General features: G+C 47.4%; 1 protein-coding gene and 1 pseudogene across 2 annotated transcripts in view; both read right to left on the reverse strand.

Moving 5' to 3' along the window:
* CPAMD8 (C3 and PZP like alpha-2-macroglobulin domain containing 8) overlaps nucleotides 1–25,138 on the reverse strand; it is a 1,947,746-nt gene that overhangs the window by 1,902,181 nt on the left and 20,427 nt on the right. The window lies entirely within an intron of this gene.
* LOC138571676 (hexokinase-2-like) lies at nucleotides 4,809–13,069 on the reverse strand (annotated as a pseudogene).

The following is a 25,138-nucleotide window of genomic DNA, read 5'->3' on the forward strand; positions in this document are numbered from 1 at the left end:
ATCATGCCCAGCAAACGCATTGCTTTGCGTACCGTTATTTGGTGACCGGACTGATATTGCGGAATTTGCAGTAGTATATTCCGAATTCTTTCCTCTGAAGGAAATGTCAACCCCTCTTGAGTATCTAGGATTGCTCCTAGGAACTGTTTGGAGGTGCTTGGCACCAGGCTTGACTTTTTCTCGTTGATTGAGAAGCTTAATTCGTGGAGGAGGTCGATAGTCCTTTGAATGTTTGTCCTGCAAATTACTGGGGTTTCCCCCGTTATGAGCCAGTCGTCCAGATAAGGGTACACCGGGGTTGCCTCCCTGCGTAGGTGTGCAGCCGCCACCGCCAGTACCTTGGTGAATACCCTTGGTGCCGAAGCTATCCCGAAGGGCAGTACCTTGAACTGGTAGTGCCGACTGTCCACCTTGAAGCGCAAGTACCTTCTGTGCGCTAGGAACATGGAAATATGAAAATAGGCATCTTTCATATCGAAGGTTGCCATGTAATCCCCCTTTTTTTAGGAGGGGGATTACCTCTTGTAGCGTAGTCATTCGAACCTTTTGGGGCTTAACATACTTGTTGGCAGACCGTAAGTCCAATACTGGGCGCATTGTCAAATCTTTTTTTGGCACAAGGAAGTAAGTTGAATAAATACCCTTGTTTACCTGGTGTCCCGGGACGAGTTCTATCTCGTCCTTTGCTAGCAGATTGGCGATCTCCTCGAGGAGAATCTTCTGATGTTCTAAAGAGTGTACTCTTTGTCGTGGAGGATGGTTCCAGGGACGCTGCAGTAGTTCTATACAGTACCCTGCGGATACTGTTGACAGCACCCATCTGTCTGATGTGATCCCTTCCCAAGCCTGGGTGAAGTTGGAAATGCGTCCCCCTACTGGGGTTGCGTGAGAAGGGACCCTGAACTGAGCGTCACTGCTTTGGTGGAGGCATGCCGCCTCCTCTACTGGGGTTGCCTCTGCCTTTACCACGTCCTCTCCTATTACCCCTGCTGTAACCCTGGGTAGACTGTTGGCTGTTGTTGTTCCACTGTGTACCCTGCCCCTGGGAATAGTTTGATCCTCTCTGGGAATTTTGGCCACGTTGGCGATGAAAATTTCTATTCCCTCTCTGGTTAGGGGGTTTATTGGTTAGTTGGCCAAGGGACTTGAGTGTCTCATATTCGTCCTTGGCATTCTTCAGCGCGTCCTCGACCGCCTTACCAAACAACAGATCGGCTTCCACCGGTTTGTCCAACAATGATGCCTGGGTTTCTGCCTTAAAACCAGACTGCCGTAACCACGCATGTCTCTTCATAACAGTACCTTCTGCTATCAATCTGACCTGCGTTGTCCGCGGCGTCAAAAGTTGCTTTTAAAATGCAACCAGACACGGCTCTACCCTCTGCTGAAATTCGTGCTAACTGGCCCTTTAAGGGTTCTGGTGTAGAGGCTATGAGTGCCGCGACTTCTTCCCACTGATGGCAGTTGTAGCTGGCCAACAGGGTGGTGGAGTTTGCAATCCTTGCCTGATAGGCAGACGTTGAGGCTACTTTCCTGCCAAAACCATATCGTTTTTTGCTCTCCTTGTCTGGAGGAGCTTCGGACGGTGACAAGGGTGTTCTAGCCCTCTTACGAGTGTTAGTGACAACCAGGGAGTCTGGCTTCAGATGTCCTCTTTTATAGAGAGGGTCAGACTGGGCTGCCCTGAAAAGTTTTTCAACTCTGGGATTGACTGCTCTGGTGAGGTTCGGGTTCACCAGGGACGGGTCTATTCTTCGCTGAATAGACTTAAGGATAGGGATGGTCTGGGCAACAGGCCTCCTTTCTCCCACTAACTCCTCGGCGAAGTCCCTCTCCTCCTGGACATCGTGGGTGTCAATATGGAAATGTTCTGCTGCTCGTGCGAGAATCTCGTTCAGGAGGGGTTGGTTATCGACAGGGGAGTCGGTAACCGGGGCTTCCTTCTCTACCGGGGAATCTACTCTGTAGGTTTCATGGTCTTCCTCTTCCTCTTCTTGGTCCTCATCATCCCCATAGTAGCCCGTCCCGGTTTGCTCTTCTACCATGCCAAATTCTTGGTCCTCACCAAAGGAAGTCTCTCCTTGATACTGTGAGTATGGCCGTGAGTATGGTTGTACATCGAAGGGGTCCGAAGACCTCATAGGTGTCTCAAACCGGGGCTTCTTACTCGGGGGGATAGGATCATTAGAGCCTGAGGGTGTAGACCCTTGTGGATTATATGAAAGGAAATGGTCTGGCTTTTTATCATAAAAGTCTGCCAAAGAAGACATCCTTGACATGACCCTATCTATGTCATCACTCAACCATTCTTTGGAACTGGGAATGACTCTCTCAGAAAGTCTAGGAGACTTATCCTGAGTAGACTTGCTGGTTTTAGAAATAGCAGCAGACTTGGGCTTGTCTGTCTGTTTAAGAGGAGTGGGCTGTTTTACAGGTGTGGAAGAGTGCAGTGGCTGCTTCTTCTGCTGTTTTCCCCCTCCCCGTGAGTGGAAGAGTGTTTTCCCTGTCCCTTGTGGTTCCGGAGGTTTTCGACACCTGGCGTCGAGGATCGGGGGTAGAGTCCCTGTCCTTCGAACGTGGGGCCGCGCTGATCTTGTCTGCGGGCTCCGACTCCTGGAGAGCGGCCTGGGGGTGGAAGTCGTCTTTGTCCTCCGACGATCGAACTTCTGTTAGCTTGGGAAGCGAAGCACTCTTGGCAAGAGTGGATGATTGCCTGGAGTCATGCGGCGATCTCGATCTAGAGCGCCCAGAGGACACCGATTCGGACCGTTCTCTATGTGCCTCTTTCCAAGAACTCGACGTCGTCGAGTCTCGGTTGGACTTCGTGTGTTTTGTGTGAGTGGTGTGTGAAGCGCTTGTGTCGCCAGGGGTCTTCCCCATAGCCGCCTTGTCGGACGACCTTCCGAGGTCGGGGACTTGCGCTCGGCTGTCTTTAGACACCGTAATGCCCTCGCCGTCCGAAAGCACGGCGTCGCTGCCATCGCTGAAGGCGCCCTCCGCCGCCATGGCCGCCTGCCTGGCGTGGTGGGCCCAACGCTTCGTCGAACAGTCCTTACGTGTCTTAGGTTTAAACCTACTACACGCTCTGCAGTTCGCCTCGGGGTGGTCCCTCGGCAAGCAGAGATTGCACGTGGTGTGCCTGTCGACCCAAGGGTATTTGCGATTGCACTTGGGGCAGAAATGAAAAGGGGTACCCTCCATACGCACCTTGAGGCAACGGGCTGGTAAGTGTAGGAAATGTATAAGATGTACCTATTTACCAAGAGTGTACAGTATGTCCAACCCCCACTTTCCCTACTTGCAGGGCCGAGGCCAGAGGCCTTCCAAGGCCCGGGCCGAGGCCAGAGGCCTTCCGAGGCCCAAAGGAGCTGTTTTGGGTGTTGAGGGAGGGGATGGGAGAGGGATGGAATGTGTTGAGTGTATATTATGTAGTGTGTGTGAATTAGTGAGTGTATTGTGTATGGGTGGCTGGGTGTGCATGTCTAGGTTTATGGTGCATGTCCGAATGGGTTTGTGCTTGTGGTTAATGCTGGGCTGAGGAGATGATTGTGGGGTTGGTGGAGGGGGTGGGAGGGAGATGGGACGTGTGGGGGTGTGTATATATTATGTAATTGAGTGTATGGGTGTGTGTGTCTGAGTGTATGGTGAATTGGTGCATGTGTGAATGTGTGTGTGCTTAATGCTGGGGTGAGGAGCTGTGTTGGGGAAGGGGTGGGAGGGTGAGGGGATGTGTGGGGTGTATATGTATATTATGTAATGTGAGTTTATGATGTATGAGTGGCTGGTTGTGTGCTTCTATAAGTGTAAGGTAAATGGGCGCATGTGTGTATGGTGTGTGAATGTGTATGTGCTTGTCTTTAATACTGGGCTAAGTAGCTGATTGGGGATTGGGGAGAGGGGATTTGTGAGGGCCAGATGGGTGTACTAAAATTTCATTTCCGTGATAACGCAGGCATGATATGTTTTATTAGTGGTTTGACTGGCATTTTGGTGCATCCAGTCCAACCCTTTTTTTAAATTTGGCATGACATTTTTTTCTTGGCTTCTATGATAAACCAAGCATGATATGTGTTATTACTTGGCTAGATTGGTATTTTGATGCAGCCAGTTTGGACATGTTTTCATATTGTGGCATAGCATTTTGAATGGCAAAGCTAACAGGAGTATGTCCTTACGTGGCGGGACTGCCATATATTGGCAAAGCAAGCTTGTACAAATATTCTTATAGTATCACTACTGGCATTATGCACACATCACACATAAGCATGTTCTTGGTTTGCCTGGTCTGCAGGCTCTCTATCTCTCCTGGCCTCTCTTTGACTGGGGCCACCACTTACAGGCCATCTGCCCAGGTCGCCTTTTTCTTCTGAGTGGGCCAACCTCCCCTCCTCTCTCCTTGCCTCTACCTCTCAACGTCTCCTCCTCAGAGACCTCATCCTCCACCTGGATGTTTCTAACCCCTCCTCTGGGCTCTTTCACAATCTCTGTGACTCTCTCTATTTCACTCTCTGGCCCGACACACTCTGCGGGGCACACCTTGGATGTTTTCTTTTCTTTTTTTTTAGGTTTTCCTCATGTTTTATAACTTTATTGATCTTTACATAAAGCATTCCAAAGCTTTATAAAAAAAAGACAACGTTCAATTGGCCAAAATGCCCTTTTAAGTGCTATCCATAAATAATCTATTTGCTATATATAAACACAAAACAGTCTTTTAAATAGATTTTATAAACAATAAATACACCAAACGTTCAGAATGAAGACATGGTGACATCCCCACATCCCCATACACGAGCGGGGTTATTGCTATCGATCACCCTGACTTTGGGCATGCACAATGCACTGCTGGTGAAAACAGTATGTATTCTATGTTACGCACAAGGACTCAAAGGTCTCTCCATATGGATACGTAAACGGAGTTCTCACTCCTCATACAAAAGCAGTTCTGTGTATTTCTGCTGTCCTAAGCTACACTATAAATATTCCAGCTAACCTCTGCCCAGTTATTCACCAACGTGGACAAGAATCAAGTATGTGGTTCCATTAGCTACATATTTCCTTTATAAACTATTTAATCTTTGGGCACCAACATCCTGCCTCACAGTCCGATGAGACTTTGTAAAGCACGCTAAAGGTAAAGTGGCGATGCAGTATCACACATGCTATTGACAGCCTATGTACAACAATTCTACAGCTAGACGGGATGAGCAGTGGAAGACAACTGGCAGGAAGGAAAACATGGAATTTATTCTATCGACATTTTGGGGTGAATATCAAAACGTTTATATTAGTTTGAGTTGACCGGGTTTATGATACATGGAAATGAAACCTGCACCTCAGGACTTTAGAGAAAGTAAGCGTTTGTGCATCAGAGATTTGATTTTGTAGTTGCAATATAGAAGTGAGACCAAGATTGTCTTGGTGTGCAATTCTAAACAGTCACTAAAAATAAATACTGCACAGCTGGAAGCTCATCGCTCCCCAGCTTCCCGGCTCCAGCACGCCACAGCAGTGATGAGAGCTGCTCCTTTGCCGCTGCCATCCTCAGATTGGAGAAACGTAACTTCACATTTGGGGGACAACTCTTGCACAGTCTGAGCCAGCACAGCAGAAAAGTGTGGATGAAGTGTGTAAAGTGTCCCATTCACACCGACAGTGACCTTAAGAAAATCTAGGCCTCGGTTTTCCCTGATTTTGTCCACACCAGCTGCCATGCCTGCACCACATAGCTGAGCGGCACGCCGAGCCACCACGGTGCATACTTCTTTCACAATGATACTCTCATCGCAGATACTCTCCAGACCGAGGTGCTGCAGAATAGAGCGGGCTTGGAGCAACGCCAGACAATCGCTCTCAATCTGAGAAAGAAATTTGGTTTCAAATATTCCTCTGGTCTTTAGCCTTTCAGATATTCAGCCTCGAAACAGCAGTCCGCGTTTTGTGAAATCTATCAGAACATTACAAACAATGGCCCTCATTACGACCCTGGCGGTAAGTATGCTACATTACCGCCATGGTGTAATCATCGTTTACGCCATGGACCAACGGCGTAAAGAGCGCCATATTCCGACCCATCGCGCACGAGCATTACACCATGGTGGTAATGTAAACTACGCCATGGCGTAAACAGCCCTTGCCGGCATCGAACGCCGCGCTGGGTGACCTACTGCCACCCATCATTGCGCGGACCGTAATCAGCGGGCCCCGTAATCAGCAGGCCCCGTAATTAGCGGGCACCGCAAATAAGCGGAACCGGAAGTAGCGTCATCGCGGCGGAACGGGAAAGAGCACAGCAGCCATCTTTAAAAACACAATCCATTGCCATTCTACCCAACCACACTACATTCGACCCTGAAATCCTGTGAATCCCATTACCCACCCATTTCCTCACCTAACCATGCCAAAAGTTGTTAAAAAAGCCTGCGACAGGCAGCCGCAGGACCGCTTCAGTCGCGAAGAACTAACTATGCTGGCAGAAACGCTGCAGGAGAAGGCAGACGTCGTCTTCTCATCAGAGATGACGAGACCAGCCATAGCCCGGAAAAAAGCAGTATGGGAACTCGTGGCACAACGCGTCAGTGCCGTAGGTACCGCCCCACGCACCGCCAGACAGTGCCGCAAAAGGTGGGATGACCTCCGGCTCCGAGTAAGGGGCATACTGTCAGCAAACCGCAACCTGGGACTGGCAACTGGCGGTGGAGCAGACTCCCCACTGAAGATGCAGCCATGGGAGGAGACATGTGCCTCATTGATCGGCATAGAGTGCATTGAGGGCGTCGGCGGAATGGAGAGAGGAGCCCCGACATCAGGAGACACAGGTAGGTGCCTCCAATTCAGCCTTGCAAAACACCCTGAATCACACTTACATGGGAATCACAATGTCGCCCCATATGGCAAATGCAACACATCAGCAGAAGACCCACACCCTGCACACATGCAGCATGTACACTCTACAGCAGGCACACACATTCCTGCATGCTCAACCCACCCAAAAGGGAGACAACCTGTATGTCACGGCCTACAAAGTCCACCATCTATCCATCTAAACCATGGCACTCATCACAATGCCTGCTCAATGTCCGCTGAACCATCAATAACACTTGCCTCCTCTGCTCCACCACAGACTCACACTCGGACACCGGCAGGGACGAGAGTGGCACCACCCCAGCCAAGAAGACCAGGACAGAGGGAAGAGGCCACCAACCATCCACCTCTGCTGGACCCATGGCCAACCCACAGCAGGCCAAAATTCCTGTTGCCGAACAGCCCAGGGCAGCAATTCCCCCCGAGGAAAGGGACATGATGGCACCCATGGCAGACCCACAACCACTGCTGCCCACTGAGGGGATTGTGTCTGCGGGGAGCAGTACATTCGGGGAGACTGCAGCCATCACAGCCTGTTCTGACAGCGATGTGGCGAATGTGGATGATGACATGGGAGGTCCCCCCAACACCCAATTTACCTCTCCACACCTGTCCCCATGTAGCCTGCATGGACAGGACACACAGCGGCAATCCCCTGGAGGTTCATGGCCAGCCACTTCAAGCCCAGTGGGAGTAGGGGAAGGGGAGAGTAGTCCTATTGGGCCTGCAATTGCAACCTCCATTGTGCCTGATTTCAGCCAGGTGCTGGACCAAATATCAGCGAGGCAAGAACAACTGCCGTCAATCCTAACGCAGCATGTTGCTGATTGTGGAGGTGCCAGTTCAGGCATGGAGAGGTGTGCTGAGAGCATCAAGGCAGCCATCCAATCAGCAAGCACGAACATATGCACAGAACTAGCCGCAGTGCGGAATATGATTAGTGAACTGATACGGACAATCATGGACACACGGCGTACCGAGCAGGCCGGTACCTCCTCAGCTGCAAGTTCGGCCCCATCCAGCCCCGTCCGCAGGTCATCCTGGACCCGGAGGAGTACAGGCAGGGGGGCCCCAGGTTCCGGGACAGGGGGCTGGCAATAGTGCCCGCCCAGTGGACCACTGAAACATTACCCCCTTCACCACGGGCACTGGCACTCCTTTGCAGGGATTTCGTAGGGTGGATTGGGTGTGTTGGGGTGTTCAGGGGGAGGGGGGATTGGGTATGTTGGGGTGTTCAGGGGGGAGGGGGGATTGGGTGTGTTCAGGGGGAGGGGGGATTGGGTGTGTTGGGCTGTTCAGGGGGGAGGGTGGATTGGGTGTGTTGGGATGTTCAGGGGGGAGGGGGAGGGGGAATTGGGTGTGTCATAACTTTTCAGAAGCACAATACACTTTTTCGTTTATCACAAACCAAATGGACATTGCTCATTGTGTATGTGTGCTTTATTGTTGTACAGTCTACAGTGTGCATATACCAGACACACACAGTGCCCCAAGTGCCGTCCACATGTTACACACACACGCTGTGTGTGCTAGAAGTATTGGTCAATGAGATTCTGACGCATTTCACGCCCCTCCTGTGCATCGCTGCCTCCTTGAGGTGCTGCCCCATCCCCACCCTCATCATTCTCATCATGAGGTGGTTGCAGTTCTGCGTCAGGGGGCAGAGGCACGTTACGTCTGACGCACATATTGTGTAGCATGACACATGCCATGACGATCTTCGCAACCTTCTCATGGCGGTACAGGAGTGCCCCGCCAGACCTGCTAAGGCAGCGGAAACGTGCCTTCAGTAGGCCAAAGGCCTGCTCTATCACCACACGGGTACGTGCATGGGCACGGTTGAAGTCCTCCTCATGCTGGTTCTGTGGGTTCCGGACTGGTGTAAGGAGCCACCTCTTCAGGGGATAGCCTGCATCACCTGTAAATGGGCAACAATGTATGTGTCAGGAATGAGATTGCTTTCTGAACATGACGCACCCCCATGCCTTGCATTCAACTGTTACTTTGCACCAAATTTAGTTGTGTTAATGGATTTACACTATGCAACCGGTATATGTTCATGGCTCTCATGTACTGTTTTGCATGCCAAGACACAATGCAGGGGGTACAATTGCCTTGTGAGTGCCCATCCACTGTGTCCGTTCAGGCCGTTACTTTATGTGACCTGGCACGTGTCCTGTGAGGTCAAAGCTCACATGATTGCAACATTGCTGTCTGGCTCATTATGACCCTAGGGAACAATACTGGTGTCAATGGGGACAGTTTGTGGGTCTTGCTGTCTGTGTAGTGGTGCATTGATGTTCCTGTCCGACATGTGCCTCCTTTGTGCGCAGTTATGGGGGACAGGCCTTTCAGTTGATGGTGTTTGGTGACGTGCATGTAGGGGCGTTCCTTTGGAGTCAATGTGGTCACATTTCGTACAATGCACTTGCAGATGGTTGTGTCATGGTTGGGGTACACTTTCATTCACATGTTAGGGCTGATTAGATCAGGCATCATGTATACAATTGTCAGATGACGTGAGTGCTGCCTCAGGGTATGATCTGGCTACTGCTAGTCGCAGCCATGTGACGTATGCATCATTCCCCCCCCCTTCTGCCAGGTGAAATATGCATTGGTACGTCGATCACCTACACACTTCGCATTTCCATGGTCATGACATTAGACTCACCGAGTAGGCAGGATCTTGGGCCTGCATGTCGCTCCATGTAGCGTGGTATTGTGGAGTTCCGAAGGACCATTGAATCATGGGTTGATCCGGGGAATCGGGCACAACATTGTGTGAAGATCCTGTTGAAGTCGCAGACCATTTGCACGTTGATTGAGTGAAATAGTTTACGGTTGCGGTATGGTACCTCCATGGCATGTGGGACCACCAATTCAACATGGGTGCAGTCGATGGCACCAATGCAACCAGGTATGCCAGCTAGTGCATGGAAACCTACTTTGGTGTTGGCAATCTCCTGGGCAGACCGTGGCAATGAGATGTGGTCATCTGTGTGCTTGAGGAGGGCATCGAGCACTTGGATCAGTGTACGTGAGAATAATGGTTGGGATATGCCATGCAAGTGGCCCACTGTGTGCTGGTAGGTGCCTGTGGCCAGGAAGTGGAGCACGGACACGACCTTCAGTAGGGGCGGGATGGCGGTGGGTGTTTCTATCATGCTGGCAATGTCGTTGTGTATCATGTTCACAATGTTGGTGATGGTGTCCCGGTCCAGTCGGTACAGGGTGTGGATCTGCTCTGCGGTGAGGTTGAATGGACTGGCTGTGATGCGTGGGATTGGGGGCTGCCTGCGTGGTGCCACTGGCTGTGCTAGTGGGGCTTGCTGGCCCTGCCTTGCCCTCCTTCTCCTCCTGCGTCTCCTCTGTGCAGCCTGTTGTTGTTGTTGTTGTTGTTGTTGTTGTTGTTGTTGCTGTTGCAGTTGTAGCACTCGCATTGCTGTCAGGTCCTCCAGCCCCAACATTGCTAGTCCTATTGGTATCATTGTGGAGTGTGACTGGGGCTGGTAGGGGTGGGGTGTGCTCTTTTTGCACTGGGAGAGTCTGTATTGCCTCCACCTGTGCTGATTCTGTGCACCTGTGGCAGCTGGGAACACTGCACATGGCCATTTACGGTTGGTTCGCGATGGCGGAATTAGCGCCATGGCGGTAAGGTACTTAACGGCCTTGGCGATGGCGTTAGGGGCATGTCCGCTTGGTTTGTGATCTGCGTAGCTTTGCACCATGCCGGTATTTACGGCATGGTGGGTCGCGCGCGCGCGACCTTGATGCTGTTAGCGGCACCGTAAACTACGATGTCGCTAATTGCGCTTTCGCGGGTCATAATCGGACCTAGCGGAAAATGATGCCGGTATTCATTTACCGGCATCGTTTTCCGCTTACCGCCTGGGTCGTAATGAGGGCCAATCTCTCCCAAATACATTCCACTGATCATCTTTTCAAAGCTCTGTTTTCCAGGATTGAAAGAAAGTTCATCCACAGATTTGTCAAACTTGGTCTGAAAACGATTTAAACAACCATTGTCTCCAAAAGCTCCCAACTCCATGTTGATGCACATCTTGCCTTCGTCTCCTTCTACTAGTTCCACATTTCTCATTTCTTCCATGTAGCAGGCATTGCTGCCTGTGCCAACAATGAGCCCAACTTCACAAAGTGGATCTTCATATGCACAGGTCATCATGGTACCAATTGTATCATTTACGACTGCCACAATATCCAAATAAAATTCCTCTTTTTGATGAATTGCCTCTTTCAAGAGTTCAACCACGTCCTCTCCTTCACATCCAGACACTTTAAAGCCCTTAGTCCATTTTTACTAAAATGCCCTCGTCAAGGTTAATTTGATGGCAAGGGAAGGAGAAAGTGAACCCAAGGGAAAGCATCAGGCCTTTCATACCCATGTACTCCAAGAAATCCGCAATGCAATGGACAATGAGATCAAAAAGCTCTTCTCCAGTACCCTGCGTGACATCCTCTGGAATGGTGTAATTCTTGTTGTGCATCTCCACACCACGTCGCATACCATTCCGTATACGCAAAAGCAACACTCTGAAGTTAGTGCCACCAAGATCCAAGGCTAAAACGTCTCCTTTTTCTGTGCCATCAGGAGTAGCACGAACATAGGTTGGCAGCATTTTAACTGAACCTTCTGCATGAGATGCTTTTTTGATCCCCAGCTCCATCTCTTCTCTCAGTATATTCTTCACTTCATGTAACTGCTCAATGCTCAGCCTTAAAGCGTCAAGAGTCTTCTGCCTCACTTTCTGCTGTGCAGCTAATCTGTATGCTACAGCGGTAACCATAGCTGCACCTTTCCCTCTGCCATTTTCGATCTGATAAACCGAACATCACAGTCAGGCACCAGCCTTCGTAAAGTCTTCTGGAGGTGTCTTGCAAAGTGAGGGTGTTTTTTATACACCAATCCATCCACTCCAATGCTGGAACGCAATCTCTCCAGTCCTTTTCTTTTATACGGCGTAATACAGCAGCCAGTGCAGCAGCACATAGGTTGGAGGAATGAGTTGACACAATTTGGCAGACCCGATGGGCAGCCACACAGTCTTCTTTAGATGGTTCCAGTCCTAGCTTTGTTAAAATCTCATGTGCCTTTTGAATTCCTTCTTTGTCTTTTTCAATAGCAGACACATATTCAGTTTCAAAATGTCCCCTCGTGAGAAGGTTGGCGGTAATCCTGCCACCAAACAGTAAGTCCTCTTTTGCCATTTTTACCAGAATGAGCCATACCAACTTGCCCATGTACATTCCACTAATCATCTTCTCAAACATTTGTTTGCCAGGATTGAGGGATCCCATATCAATCTCCCGGTCAAAATTTGTTCTGATGTCATCAAGTGCCCCGTCATCTCCAAATGTTCCCCATTCCATGTTGACGCATATCCGCTCCTCATCTCCTTCCAACAGGTCAATGTGGCGCATCTCTTGCATGTAGCATGCATTGAAACCAGTACCCACAATAAGTCCTAGTTCGCAATTGTGATCATCGTATCCACAAGTCATCATTGTGCCAACGGTATCATTCACGACTGCAACAATATCAATGTCAAAGTCCCCTTGTTTTTAATGGCCTTCCGGAGCAATGCGACCACATCTTTTCCTCCACTGGATTTGAATCCTTTCGTCCAGTTCACCAAAATGCTCTCATCCAGTTTGGTCTGATGGCATGGAAACGAGAAGGTGAATCCAAGGGGAAGCGTCTTTTCTTTGATATGCAATCTTTCCATGAAGTTTGCCAAGCATTCCGCAATGTGGTCAAACAGCTGCGAGCCGCTGCCACGCATGAGGTGTTCTGGAATAGCAAAAATGTAATTTTCCATTTCCACCTTTTTGTGGCCATTGTTGGTAACATTCACTTGCAGTACATGGAAATTAGTTCCTCCGAGATCCAATGCCAGGAAGTCGCCATTTTCTGTTCCATCCGGAGTTGATCGAATAAATGTCGGAAGCATTTTCACAGAGCATGTTGGATTAGTCTCAGCTCCAAGTCCCCTTTCAATCTCTTTGCGAAAGCGATCTGAGATTTCTTGGAGCGATTCGTCTGAGAGACGCATATGATAGAGATATTTATCAACCTTCTGCACCTGATCGTGGTTAAGCTCAGTAAAGAAGTACGCGAGCAGGTGAGACGCGATCATGGCTGAATGGATCGGAAGAACACGACTTCTTCCTCACTTGCCGGCTTTTTTTTCACAATCACACCTTGGATGTTTTCATCTCTTCAGACATCCCTCTCTAACCCTCTTATTACTCCTCTCTCTTGGACAGACCACGGTCTTCTCTCCTCCCACCTGATGCTCTCTGTCCCCCAGGTGAAGCCTACCCCGGCACTGCCACCCACCTTCTCAGTCATTGGTCCAATGAAGCGTGTGTCAGTGGAGGCCTTCGCCGCCACTTTCTCTCCTCCTCCTGTCAAACTAGAAATGATATCGTCCCTCCTATTGCTATGAATATATGTGTATTGGCCTACGCCAAGCTGCTAACAAGCTACTTGTGAAGAAATTCATGTCGCAAGGTCCTGACCCTAGAATCAATGTAAACCGCCATTTTCGGTTCTCTCTCCCTGTAAAGTCACCCTGTGAGTTAAAATGGTGGACGATGTCATTCAGAATAGAACACGGCCGTCATGACCCCTGTGTACAGCTAATATGTAACTTGCCTGCAGGCCACTTGTTAGGGTCATGAGCTGAGACCTTGTCCTTTGCTGACCTATGTGTAATGGATTACCTGTGTCAGCGAAACTGAACTATGAACATATATTAACTGCAATGTCTTTTGAATAACTGAATGGGAACGCCTGTTTAAGTACATTGTATAAACTATGTCCTAAGGCTTAATGTTAAACCTAGAGAATACACTGTTGCCATTTTGACTTGTTGATGTGTAAACCAAAGATGAACTAGATACATATAGATGAACAAATTAGAAGCGAACCTGGCACGAACCCTAGATCAGTAATGTATTTATGGAATAGTTAACCCGCGCTAGGGCTGGACAGCAGGCTGAAAATTGTATAAAAGCCTGACTGTTTCAATGAATATACCCACTCACTGAGCACACCGAACCACGCTGGAGTTCGCTGTGTTGTACTGAGGGCCGATAGCTTTCTGATTTGTCTTTGACTTTTTGTAACTGTTTAGCATAAAATAAAGACCATTGTATGTTCATTTGTAACCTGTGTTTGGTGTATTTCCTTTTTGGGCTTCCCAGCCTCATATTATTTCTTTGTTTTCACAGTTGGCGCCCTGAATAGGGACCCTCAAGATTGATGCCGGATTGTTGAAGGTTGACACACACTATCGGACCGGGATCGGACGGTGTGACATAATGGGCCCCACTGAACAAGACGCGACACCTCAGCAGCACTGCACGACCCGATCCCTGGACGATTAGCTTGTGGTCTGAGACGGCATCTTGACGAGGGTCCATTCCTAGAGGTGGGCAGATTTCCCGAAATCACCAAACACAAGGTAAAATTTGTTAGGTAAGTTCTTTGAAATCCGATCGGACCTCCTTAGGTTTGGTCAGGTGAGTCGTCACCCGATTCTTAATTTAATCTTGACAATTTGAATTTTGGCGCATTGTATCTGCAGATACAATTATTGACCAGGTAACACCAAGAATTTGATTTGCCTGGGAAATTGTCTACCGGCTTTAGGGCATTATTCCGCAGTGATAGACAATCTTTGGAATTTAGCCGTCCGGCACCACAGGAGGGGTGGCCGGCATGTACTATGTACTGTAAGCATGGCATTGGAAGTATAGTATGACATTTGGCACAGACAAACCAGACATGCCTCTGAACTTCAGTGGCCAATCAATGGTAGTTTTGAGATCCCTCGTATTGAAGATTTGGAGTCAGTCTTGTTAAAGAAAAAGCCTAGACCTGCAGCATTTGATGTTTTGCAGAATTGGAAAAAAGAAACGTTGCAACAGCTTAAGAGTAAGGAAAACATGCGCGCCGTTATAAAACGAACGCTGAAAAAGCATTGTTTTATGACCAGGACAAACAGTCTGAGTCGGTTAAAAATATGGATAGGGCTTTCTCACATGTATTCAGAAAATGTATCCTTCTAAAGATCTTCATGTTTCTGATGAGTTTATTGACAAATTGCTAAATGAACGAAGGCCTGGTGCCTCTGCACCACCTCCGTATGTTCCTCTTCCCGCTGCTGTACCTCTTCCTGCTGTTATTCCTGCTCATCCTGCTCAACCTGTTGAGCAGACAGAGGATGACGAAGGGGAAAGTATGTATGTACAGAAACGGTTTCTTCCGTGTCGTAAAACGATATCTGAGGAAACGCGAATTTGTAAGAAAGACGCAATTAGATTTCAGACATATCGATAACTCCAGTTGAGGTATATGACACATACAGTCAATATACGCTAGAAATGCAGAGGAGAGTGATACAGGTAATGGTAGAGTACCTGCAGGATGAGTGTGTAAAAAGGAAGATTAGTTGTCCCACAGAGTTATTGAGCATTTATAAGAGAGCTTTTTCACTTGACACTTCTTTGACTGCTTTAGCGTTCGACTTGGCTTTGTTGCTTAGTAAGCGTTCGGAGTTGCCTACATCTCAGTTGCTTATGAGAGAGGTTCCTCCGACATTTGTCCCGAAGGTTGAGATTGCGGCTGATCCTGCACATAATATAGTCACTGTGAACATCCCTGTACGTTATGTATCACAGTTTGTTTACGTCCCGTTTTCATGGCAGGAAGTGAACACCATTAGACAGTCTATTCCTGACATTAGGAAAAATCCGACAGGGTTCTATAAAGAGATAGAGTCCATTTTGCAGTCCTCAGTGTTCACCCTAGGCGACATTGATTTGTTGTTTCCTGTACTCCCGCCCATAGATTTGTGAAAAACAGGTTAGAACTATAGACGACATACCTGGGTTGGGAGATACGTGGGCTAACATATCTAGGCTTGACGGAGAAAGGCCAGCTGGAGAGAGACCGCCTCAGGTGATACTAACTTTGCCTGACAGAATCGTTGCTAAATTAAAAACCATTATTTGGAACAAGTTTACGGCCTGTGTCCAAGGAAAGTCTGAGGGTGCTACCGAGTTCTTTAATCGGTTCGAACAAGTATTCTCAGATTTCAGTGGACAAGACTTAGGCACAGAGTCTGGGAATAGATTATTTGTGGACAAATTTGTACGTGGATTGCTGCCTGACGTCCAGTCGCAAATCATGTCTTCCGAGAGCGCTTGGCAGGTGAAGTCTCAATCAGAAGTACTGCACATGGCTCAGTACTACGAAAACCGTGTCAATAATGAAAAAGATAGAGTCGAGAAGAGAAAAGGTGATTTAAAGCCTAAAGTATTGTTACAACAAATTGCTAGAGGCCCCAGAGGGGGTAGTTCGCAGATTAGAGGTCAGTATGTTCCACAAGGGAATGTGCCCTTGGGTCCTGTGAACATTAACCAGTGTGCCTATTGTCACCAGGAGGGTCATTGGCGTGCACAATGCCCCGTCCTTCGACAGAGGTCGAATAACACATTTGGAAATATGAGTAGACGATCCAGAGTTCGACCGGGTGTAGGGGGCCCTGGTAGAGGTCAGTTTTCACAGGATCCCCAGCAACCTTTTTCACAGGACAATCAGACTTCGAGTGTGGATACTAGAAACATATTTGATCATCCTTCTACTGCATATCTATCTGAAGAGCTTCCTTTTGATGATATTTTGTTTCGCTTGGATTGCCCGAAGCAGGGTTGGGAACCTACACCTATTCCCGTTAATCAGAAAGGTCCCTACGTTGAAATGGTAGTGGGAAATAGGAAACATCAGTTTTGATAGACACTCGAGCACAGTAGTGTTCAATTGATCATTCTCAGGTTCCAAACATTTCACTGCTGGGGAAAACCAACGTTTCTGTAGGGTTTTCTGGCACACCAGTTGTCTGTCCGGGTTCTTCACCGGTACCTATCTTTTTGGGTCCCTTTACGGACCACTGTCCATTTCTTTTGACTTTGAATTGTAGAGAGAATGTGTTGGGGTTAAATCTGTTGAAAGAATTAAATGCAGTAATTCATTGTTCTTCTGATGGAGTCCGTTTGACAATTTCACCACAGCAACTTTCTGTCTCTCAATTCTTGACTAGACCTTTGCCGCCTGAATTCAGTAATGTACCAGAGTGTTTGTGGGCAGTTGAGGACAATGATGTCGGTGTTTTACAGATTGAGCCTGTTAAGATAGTCTTGAAACATATATGCAATTCCATTCCGTTTCATAATTGATTTGCGTGCCATTAATAAAGTCGTCGCTTCGTAATTTCCAAGTGTGCCCGATGTGACGACAATATTAACTATGATTCCAGCTACAGCTACTTACTTTAGTGTTGTGGACCTGAAGAATGCTTTCTTCAGTATTCCTATACACAAGGACACTAGATACTTGTTCGCGTTCACCTTAGGGGGACGCTCGTTCACATTTACTCGTGCACCTCAAGGTTACACTGAGAGTCCTAGTATTTATAGTAGGGCTTTGAAAGAACAGCTTGATACTCTTGAATTGCCCTCTACTTGTACGCTGCTTCAGTATGTTGATGATTTGCTTTTAGCTGCACACTCTGAGAGTGCTTGTAAGGAGGGCACTGTGTTGTTGCTTATTCATCTAGCTAAGCATGGTCACAAAGCTTCACTTAAAAAGTTTCAATACTGTTGCCAGGAGGTCGCCTATTTAGGCTATCTCCTGTCAAAGGAGGGAAGAAGATTGACACCTGAAAGGATAAAGTTAATTTCTGGCATGTTTGTCCCAAATACACAGAAGGAAGTTAGAGACTTGATAGGTTTGGCTTCTTACTGTAGGTTATGGATCCCAAACTTCTCACTAGTGATAAAACCGATGTTTGCCTTGACAAAGAAGGGCATTTCTTCGCCATTGCCATGGAACACAGAACACCAACAATCATTTGAGTTGCTCAAGACTGCATTATGCTCGGCACCAGTTTTGGGCACACCAAATTATGAAAAGGCCTTTGTGTTGTTTGTGCATGAATGTGATGGATGTGCTTTGGCTGTATTAACGCAGGAACATGGAGGGAAGAATAGGCCATGTGGTTACTTTTTTCCGCCCTTGATCCTGTAGCATGCGCTTTGCCAAGATGTTTGCGAGCTGTCGCTGCTGCGTCTATAATGCAGAAAGAGAGAATGGTCTTAGGCCATGATCTAACCCAGATGGTGCCTCACTCTATAGATGTTCTACTGAACAGAACCCAAACACCTCACTTCCGCACGGTTGACAAGATATGAATTGATCTTGTTTGCTCCTCACATTCAAATTAAGAGGTGTTGTGTTCTTAATCCAGCTGAACCCCTACCTTTCCCGCAAGGTACTGCTTGCAGTGACGAAGAGTCACACGATTGTCTGTATGCTACCGAACAAGAAACAAAGGTAGAATTGATCTAAAGGACACTCCTTTGGATAATGCACAAGGGGAGCTGTTTTGTGATGGCTCCTGCTTCAAACTTCCGGATGGTACATCCACAGCTGCTTATGCAATCACCACATTGAGCACGGTTGTGGAGACCAAGAGAATCACGCATAACTCCGCGCAGGCCGCAGAGATTATAGCATTGACCCGGGCTTGTGAACTTTTGAAAGGTTTACAGTAAATATATATACCGATAGTCAGTATGCCTTTGGAGTGGTTCACAACTTTGGGAGACTTTGGTCAGAAAGAGGGTTTTTAACTTCGCATGGCACCAAGATTCAACATGGCTCCCTAATAGTATAACTGCTCTCAGCGCTTGCACTCCCTACTCAGTTAGCAGTCGTAAAAAGTGCAGCACATCGAAAGGTTATAGATGATATAGGAAAGGGGAATGCTTTCACTGATCAGATAGCTAGACAAACTGCCACTGATCTCTTCATGGAGATTTATGATTCCACGGAGACTGTAGATGCCTATGCAATGGATGAGGGCATTGGGTCTGTACCGGATATCCAAGCTGATGCCACAGTAGAGGAATCTAAAAGGTGGGCTGAAGGCTTGGGAAAACTCGACGATGATGGGTGTTGGGTGGACATGGTTGAAGGGAAATGGCTACTTCCTGACTCTTACATGATGATGATGGTCACCATGGCACACGGTCCTACGCATGTGTGTGCCCAGCAGATAACGAAAATGTTAGAGAAAGTTTGGGTAAATGACAAAATTTCAAAAATTGCCCAGCGCTATGTCCGGGATTGCATGATTTGCCTACAACATAATGTGGGAAAGGGGACATCAACTCCAAGGGGAAGTTTTGGGCCACCTTCTGTTCCCTTTAAAGTCATCCACTTTGACTTTATTGAAATGGAACAATGCAACAATCTAAAGTATGTCCTCCTGGTCATTTGGGCTTTCAGTAAGTGGGTCGAGGCTTTCCTTGTCAAAGATGCTACAGCCATGACCACTGCAAAAACCATTTTAAAGGAGTACTTCCCACGGTTCGGGCTGCCAAGAGTCATCTGGTCAGACAATGGTCCTCATTTTGTTGCTGCTGTAATTCTGCAGATATGCGCGGCATTACAAATTGACAAACGGTTCCATTCGGCCAGACACGCTCAGAGAGCCGGACTAGTTGAGAGACACAATGGTATCATCAAGAACAAGCTCGCTAAGACGTGTGCCGGCACCAAATTAAAATGGCCAGATGCCTTACCGATCGTGTTATTATCCTTGCGTACAACCCCTCAAACTAAGACTAGGCTCTCTCCATTTGAGGTGCTAATGGGGAGACCTGCCAATATCTGGAACCTTCCAAAATGTCGTGCACTAAGAAATGTTGAAAATGTATCACTTTCAGACTATTGTAGCAAGTTGACTAAAAACCTGTATTTCATTTATCACCAGGTACGTGAAGCTTTACCTGTGCGATACGAGGGCCCAGGCCACAGCATAAGGCCAGGGGAGTGGGTGCTTGTGAAGTCCTTCGAGCACTCCTCCTGCCTTGCACCTCTGACGCGGGGCCCATTCCAGGTCCTGCTGGTCAACCAGACAGCGGTGCGCGTCGCCGGCCGGAAGCATTGGATCCACGCGTCGCATGTCAAGAAACTTCCTCACCCAGTGCCACACGTTACAGAAGAAACAGAACCCCTCGCTAACGCTGCAACCAACGATCCCAAAGCAGTAAAAAGTGCCGAGAGTGTGTCAGAGAATCTCTCTGAGCCTGTGAGGCTTGGGGAAGCCGTCATTTTGTCTCCACACTCTCCAAAAGTTTTGCATCCGGAAACTGCTGTCCCAAATTCGGCATCTGCACTTGTCTCTGATACGTTGCTTCCAACGGGAAGTGACGACACATTGTTTCCGGATCAATCAGTACCAGGAACAGCAAGGTACAATCTGCGTACAAGAAAATAGACATACGGCACGGTTTTGCTGTGCATCTGATAGACCTACGGCACGGTTCAGCTGTGCATTCGGAGAAAGGAAAAGAGTCATAGATGGCTTGCTTTTTGCCCAAATTTGAGAAAAGGGGATTCTGTTGGCTAGGGTTGTGGAAGGACTAAGAAGTCGCGCGACCGGGGTGTCGCCAGCAATGAACATTGGGGTTTCCATCCGAAGACTACAATGCCTGCTGCCGCCTCTGCTCGTATTGGACTCATAAATGATCGGGTGACCAGCCGGGACAATGGACAGAATGCCTGGGCCCCGAAAAAGTATTGGTGTGTTTTTATGATAATATTTGGTTTTATAATAGTCACTGTTTTAGGCCTATGGCATCATGAGGAAACTTATCCTTTAGAGTCTTTGCTGCCGACTGAAAATGTACCCACTGTTCCTACACCTTTTGTCCATTTGCATACTTTGTCTCCTAGAGATTTCCAGCATAGACAAAAATATCCTAATAATACTTTGCTACTTATCATGAACGCTACACATGCCATCTTTAATAGGTCCAACTGTTGGGTCTGCTCACATTTACCGCAACATGGGGTTAAGGGGCTAGGTTGGTATATTCACCCTTTACCTTTGACAACTGCTTGTTATGCTTCTCTCAGAGCACTGTTCTTTGGCCGTTGGAACGATAGCATCTCGGGGAACTTTGATGGCACTAATTTGAATAGTTTTGAGAAATGTGTTCTGACTCCCCTGGGGTGCTTGCTTTTCGCAAATAGGAGTAAGCTCAACATTGCTTCTATTAGGCCTTCTGATAGATTATCCCGTCCTTTCCAGTCTTTGATTTCCTTTAAAATGGCTCTGATAGGCAATAAGGACGCCATGTCTCCTTCCTACACTGTTAACCATAGCCCCAATTCAGTTTCTTTCTGCATACAGAGGAATAGCACTCGGTCAATGGGGGATTTTAAAGGTTGTGCCAACGTTGCAAATTTGACTGGGGAAGACAGACCTTTGTATGTAGGCCAACCTGTCTATTTCGTTTGCGGTAATGTAGCATTTCCATGGTTACCCAGGGATTGGCAGGGAACTTGTTATTTAGGAATCCTATTACCTGGGGTGTTCATAGAGAGTACTGTAGAAGTTTCAAAGGCTCGTCCGCAGCGGGACGAGAATGGTGACACTCCGGCACAGGTTTTGGGAGATGTAGCAAAATCATTCCTTCCATTCTTTGAGCAGATAGCGAATTCCGAAGATATCAGGAGACTAGCGAGAGTACTGGAGAGAACCATCAACCGGACCACAGATATACTCTATAACATGACATTAGAGCAGAAAGCGATCAGATTAGTAGCACTTCAGAACCGAATGGCATTAGATGTCGTTCTGGCTGAACGTGGTGGAGTACGTAAATTAGTGGGGTCCGCTTGCTGTGTTTTCATACCAGATTCCTCCCCAACTATTTTCAAGCCAATACAGAATCTGCACGTCCTTAGTTGCGAAGAGCATGTTCCCGAGGGAAACGGGGATCTTAGCGCTTGGTTCTGGGACTTCTTGCGATCTTGGGGTTGGAAAGTGCTTTCAGTCTTGCTGATCATTTTGGGAGTTCTGTTGTTCCTTTGTTGTTGTATCCAATGTCTACCTAGTATATGTTCGATGCTAGGGGGATGTTGCGCTCAGGCGATAGGTATGATAGGAGATAAAGTGTATGCCCGGGGTAAAACCTCCAAGGAATATGTGTTGAAAGAAATCTTAGTAAACGATCTGATGGCAATAGATATTTCCGACAGCGATTCAGGGTGTATGGACGATGATGCATGGAGTTATTTGCAAGGAGATCAGAAGTAGTTTAGCACTTGGCATAGGCCAAAAGGAGGGTTTGTCAAACTGGAAATTATATTGTGCCTCCTATTGCTATGAATATATGTATATTGGCCTACGCCAAGCTGCTAACAAGCTACTTGTGAAGAAATTTGTGTTGCAAGGTCCTGACCCTAGAATCAATGTAAACCGCCATTTTAGGTTCTCTCTCTCCCTGTAAAGTCACCCTGTGAGTTAAAATGGTGGACGATGTCATTCAGAATAGAACACGGCCGTCATGACCCCTGTGTACAGCTAATATGTAACTTGCCTGAAGGCCACTTGTTAGGGTCATGAACTGAGACCTTGTCCTTTGCTGACCTGTGTGTAATGGATTACCTGTGTCAACAAAACTGATCTATGAACATATATTAACTGAAATGTTGTTTGAATAACTGAATGGGAACGTCTGTTTAACTACATTGTACAAACTTTGTCCTAAGGCTTAATGTTAAACCTAGAGAATACACTGTTGCCATTTTGACTTGTTGATGTGTAAACCAAAGATGAACTAGATACATATAGACGAACAATTTAGAAGCAAACCTGGCACGAACCCTAGATCAGTAATGTATTTATGGAATAGTTAACCCGCAGGACAGCAGGCTGAAAATTGTATAAAAGCCTGACTGTTTCAATGAATATTCCCATTCACTGAACACACCGAACCACGCTGGAGTTCGCTGTGTTGTAATGAGGGCCGATAGCTATCTGATTTGGCTTTGAATTTTTGTAACTGTTTAGCATAAAATAAAAACCATTGTATGCTCCTTTGTAACTTGTGTTTGGTGTATTTCCTTTTTGGGTTACCCAGCCTCATATTATTTCTTTGTTTTCACATTCCTACACCGGTGGCTGACTCACACGCTGGGACAGCACTCTCTAACCTGCATCTCTCTATCTCTAACACTCTTGATGTCCTTGCCCCTGTTATGAGGATCCGTTTGAAGCCCACCTCCAAGTGCAGGTTATGGTATGACTCCGACTATGCCACTCTTAAACACAAGTGTAGGGTGGCTGAGAGAAAGTGGAGGGCATCAAACCCATCCTATGACAAACTGGCCTGCCGCCTGCTCGAAAGGCGATACAAACTCTCTGTCCTGTCCAAGAAGAGAGCCTACATCCAAGCAAGCATCTCTGTGGCCTCTAACAAGACGGCTGAACTTTCAAAGTCTGCAAGGAGCTGGCCAATCCTGCTGCAGTCTCCACCTCTCCTGTTCCCTCGCAGACCCTTTGCACTGCACTGGCTTCTCACTTCACCAATAAAACTCAGAAATGTCTGTCTTGGGTTGATAAAGATATGTATAAAATAGCCCTGCCCTCATAGACAAAGACAATTTCCTGGAGAAAAGGTTTGCATTTGGGATAAATTAGTATACCCACAATGCCTTGCACTTGTGGCTCAGAACTGGAGGTGAACTTCCAGCGATGGCTACTAGAGGTGCTGTGAAGTGTGTGACTTGACTCAAATGCATTTTCCTATATATATATATATATATATATATATATATATATATATATATATATCATATATATATATAATGTCTCATCCTTCTCACTATACTAGCAAATGACATGACATGCCCACTCCTTCCTTCTGCCCCAAGCCATCTTAATCCTTTCTTGCCCCCTCTTCCCTTGCGTCCTGTTATCCCACTTCCCCTTCTGTTCTTCGTCAGCGCTTTTCAGTAGTCTCAAGATATGGCGTGAAAGACTCAGCCACCCTGCAACCAGCAGCTGATCTCTGGGCGGGGTCTAAACAACTGTTTTATATAGTGCAAACAGGTCACCTTTTGGGCGCTTCTGAGTAAAGTTAAGCATGCTTAAATGCCAAAGCATGCATGGTTTAGGCAGCCACATTAAACAGGGTGGGTACCAGTGCAACTAAGAATCTGTGCTGCGGCCTCTGGGATCCCCTGATTCCCTGAATATTGAATACCGTTGGTTCTGTAGAGGGGGAAAGCTGGGTGGTATAAAGAGTGGTTTTCTGTTGATGGGTCCCCCATCCATTTCATTGCACTAACTGCTCTCCCTGTGGCCCTCGTCTCAAGCTGAGCCTTGGTAGTAACATATCTTGTGCTACCACTCTACCAGTTACATAGCGCTATGAATGAAGTGGTGACAGAGTGTGGTTTGCCATGTGCCGTGGACAATCAGACAACCAGTCTTTCTTTGCTGGCCATTTAACTGAAGGCGGACCTTCAGTTCTTGCTGTGCCTGCATCTACTTCATAAACTCCTCCGGGTGCGATAACGCAGTGCGGAGTGTAGCGGCAGAGTGTGGTTTGCCGTGTGCTATGGACAATCAGTCTTTCTTTGCTGGCTATTCAACTGGAGGCAAACCTTCAGTTCTTTCCGTGCCCGCATCTACTTCAGAAATTCCTACTTGCGAGATAGCGTGGTGCGGAGTGTGGCAAGAGTGTGGTTTGCTGTGGTTCCCCGGGGGAGTTAAGGAGTGACGGAGGTCGCACAACTTCTACTGGTACTGTTGTTTATTTCTTATCTACACTACACATTGCTTGAGTGTCGCAGCCGGTATTTAATTGCCTTCCGTTAGTTCAGCAATAGTAGCAACTGTGGGCTGTTTTAGCCTTTGAGCTGCTAGGTGTAGAGGAACCAGTCGAGCTAAGTGGACATTTATTGTAATTGATTATGCAGTGACTATGGCCATGGTTCAAGCCTTTGAGCTGCTCATATGGATATATCCACCCATTTGATTTGTGGATCTTGGAGTATTTGGTTACTCACCCAAGCGAGTTAAACAAATGGTGTGCATTTCACCAGGATTACCTGCTTATATCATTTAAGAAGCGGAGCACTGGGTGACGATCTAAAGCACCGCAAGTGGAAGTTAGCGCTTGGACAGGGAAAAGAAAAATCAGTAAATTCCATCAAATCCATTTTCAAACCAGAGCACATTGACTGTTGTGGATTTAATCCATTGGAAAGTAATTTTGTTGTCAAAGGTGTAGTTCCAGCAGTTTCCAAAATGAAGGAAATGACAGCAAACGGATTGGCATCCATAACTGTTTCCACCCCCAACCATCCTTTCCTGACTGAAGCTCT

Source organism: Ambystoma mexicanum, chromosome 1p, assembly GCF_040938575.1.
Source record: "Ambystoma mexicanum isolate Mex_15411 chromosome 1p, UKY_AmexF1_1, whole genome shotgun sequence".
In the NCBI taxonomy this organism is placed as follows: Eukaryota; Metazoa; Chordata; class Amphibia; order Caudata; family Ambystomatidae; genus Ambystoma; species Ambystoma mexicanum.